Source organism: Anomalospiza imberbis, chromosome 8 (assembly GCF_031753505.1).
Source record: "Anomalospiza imberbis isolate Cuckoo-Finch-1a 21T00152 chromosome 8, ASM3175350v1, whole genome shotgun sequence".
NCBI classification, from domain to species: Eukaryota; Metazoa; Chordata; class Aves; order Passeriformes; family Viduidae; genus Anomalospiza; species Anomalospiza imberbis.
The window spans coordinates 26,447,717-26,450,626 of record NC_089688.1 but is presented as its reverse complement, the minus strand read 5'-3'; positions in this window follow the sequence as shown (position 1 = coordinate 26,450,626).

The following is a 2,910-nucleotide window of genomic DNA, read 5'->3' as shown; positions in this document are numbered from 1 at the left end:
AAAAATTTCTGCCTGGGAATCATAAACAATTGCATAAAGATCATTATTCCTCCACTTGTGGTAAAGCACCTGTATAGAATTTATGGAGTTCTGTGTTACTCAGCCCAGCAGCAATGGGTACCTCTACAGGAGAAGCTACCAGGTGACATCCAGTCATCAAACTCAACTTACATCACTCAGAGTAGATGGCAACATGCCAGTGTCCCATGCAGAAATGTCACTGCCAGCTTCAGTAAATTAACAAGGCCATATTCATATATTTATAGTTTGGGGATAATTTTTTCATGCATGTAAACAGGGATGTTTTGCTTCCAAATCAGTTTCAGGTATAATGTTGCCTTAAAGAATGATCTGATAATCAAACTGTGAAAACCTAGAGGCATGAATAGCTTAACAACATCTTCATCTAATTAGAAATTTTATGACCACATGGACAATGGGGCAAATACAGTCTTACTCAGCACTCTGTGATTAAAATGATTGACTGAAATAGACATTTAGAAGCCTTGTTATGGAATATATTTATCTTGACAACCATCAGAGCAGTTGTTGTGTACTGAAAGAAATTGCTACAAGTAATTTCAGCCATTGGTTCATGTTCAGTAACACTTCCACGATGGGACTTCTTGACTATTTTAGCATGAATGCTTGAGAAACAATTGGATGCTTTGGGAATGAGGTTAGATGATGATTTATATAGGAATGGTCAATAAACACCTTCTACCCATCAAGAGCATGTGAAGCTTATGCAATGATTTTCATCAAATGTCTGACCCAGGATAACCCATGCTATCTGTCCATCTCATTTGAGTGTTGTAAGAACAGCTGTCCTTATATATTCTGGCATCACAGTAATGGGAGCTGTAACTGCCTCAGCAAGACAGATAAAATAGCAGGGGACAGAGATCATCCCTGGCACCTCTCCTGGGTGCCTCCTCTCTGTGGATGAATCATTCTTTATCCAGGTAGATTTTATATATGTCCTTTCACATGACCACATATGTGGCTGGGTTGGCAGGCCCATGGTAATGCACTGGTTATTTTGCTATATTTTTTGCATAAAAGAAAATGCAATTAGAGGTTCCATACAGTGTTCAGGATACTTGCAGGCTGGAAAATAAACATTTCTCAGGTGTCTTAGAATGGAGCAATATGTGAACCACAGCAACCTAATTTCTTTATCAATCACTGCCTGTTTCACAGTTATCTTTTTATGTATTCCTTCTTTGCTATTTTTTTAATTAAGCACAAGAAATCCCTGATTAAAAATAAGTCTGTGGAATGATGTTTGTATGTACCGCTTAGTTAAAACAATACAATTAGGACGTTGTAGATGACAGTTCTGGAATAACCAGTACAAAGAAACACTTAAAAAATTAAGATATGAAGGTCAGAAGATGATACATAAGTACTTCATCACTTTTCCCAGATTTTTTCTGTACTCATAGATCCTCTAGTTCATAAGTAGAGGTTTAACTGAGCTTATAGAGATAAAATGGCAGTTTGCCAATAGTAGGCAAGGAAAGAAGCCATCCTATATGGCAGCACACTGGTTTCCAAACTGTAGGTGGTAGAAACCACTTTGGAAACCTATTTCATTAAGGCAAGAATGATGTTCCTGTCAAGCACAATTACAGTGTTCCAACCATGGCTGAATTGGATGTACCTTGTAGCAATACTTCAGGAAAACACCTTGATCAAGAAAAGAATGCTTTGGTGATTAATCCCATTGACATTACTGTGGCCTAAAGGGCTCTGACAAATGCAATTTAGTTTTAATTGGGGAATTAATACAAATGTATTCTGGTAAATGGGATTGTTATCATGCAAACAAACTGGTTTTATTTTTTTTTTTAATTGGGAATTTAAATGAGAGAAAAGGTATGTTAGTATTTAAGCTATTTCCCCCTTTTTACTCCCAAAAACAAAATTAAGCCCCAACCTGGATAATCATGTAAAAGATGTACTTTTTAAAGCAGCAATTTGACATCATTCTCCATGAAGTCTCTTTTCATTCTGGGGCTCTCCCTCCCCCATGTTTATGCTCTCTTTCAATAACCCGAAACAATGCTACTCCTCACAAGCAATGGGATGTGACTGTCAGAGCACAGCTCAGACACTTCTAATGGCTCTGCTGCTCTGCACAGCTCCTGCCCCTCCCTCAGTTATTCCTCACACCCTTCCACTGCCACTGCAGTTGGACCAGTGTGATGGCTGATGAGGACTTCTCTTTCAGGTGGATCATTTCCCCTCTCTAGATCAATGCACACCTCCCTGATGAGCGGGATATATTTTGCCACCAGCATGTTTTAACCAAAAAATCCCAAAGGAATGGTGTGTTTTCTTGAGAGGTGGGAATAATATGGAAAAGGTGAACAAGGAAGGCTCAGGTCTTCAGGTGACTCTTAAACCTGGTCTTTGGGTTTGTTGGATAGGCTTTTCAGGGACTGAATGTATTTAGTTCAGCATTTCCAAATGACTGTGTTTGGAGAGATGGAAGACTAAAACAGTATACTTGACAGGGCAAATGAACTGGTGGGTTAGAAGAAAAGTTGGATGGGTGGATTTTTATCAGGCTGTGAAAAAGGTAAACCCCAAACTTCTTTCAGCACTCCTATCCCCCTTAATGCAGTCCAATCCTGTCTGCCTTAGTTATTCAGTATTATTATTTTATTTCAGTTTAAATATATTTGATTCAAAAACATCACCTCTTTATCCACTATGAACACATCAGTCAAGGAAGCAAGCAATGCCTTAGACTAAAAAGCATCACCTGTGTCTTATCTGAGGCCTGATGGTGTTTTAAATGCTTGAGTGTTTTTGGAAGATGTCACCTAGTTAAACTGTGATAAACTACTCATCTTCCACATAGAATTTCTGACCACATAGTTATGTCTTGCCATCCCTGTT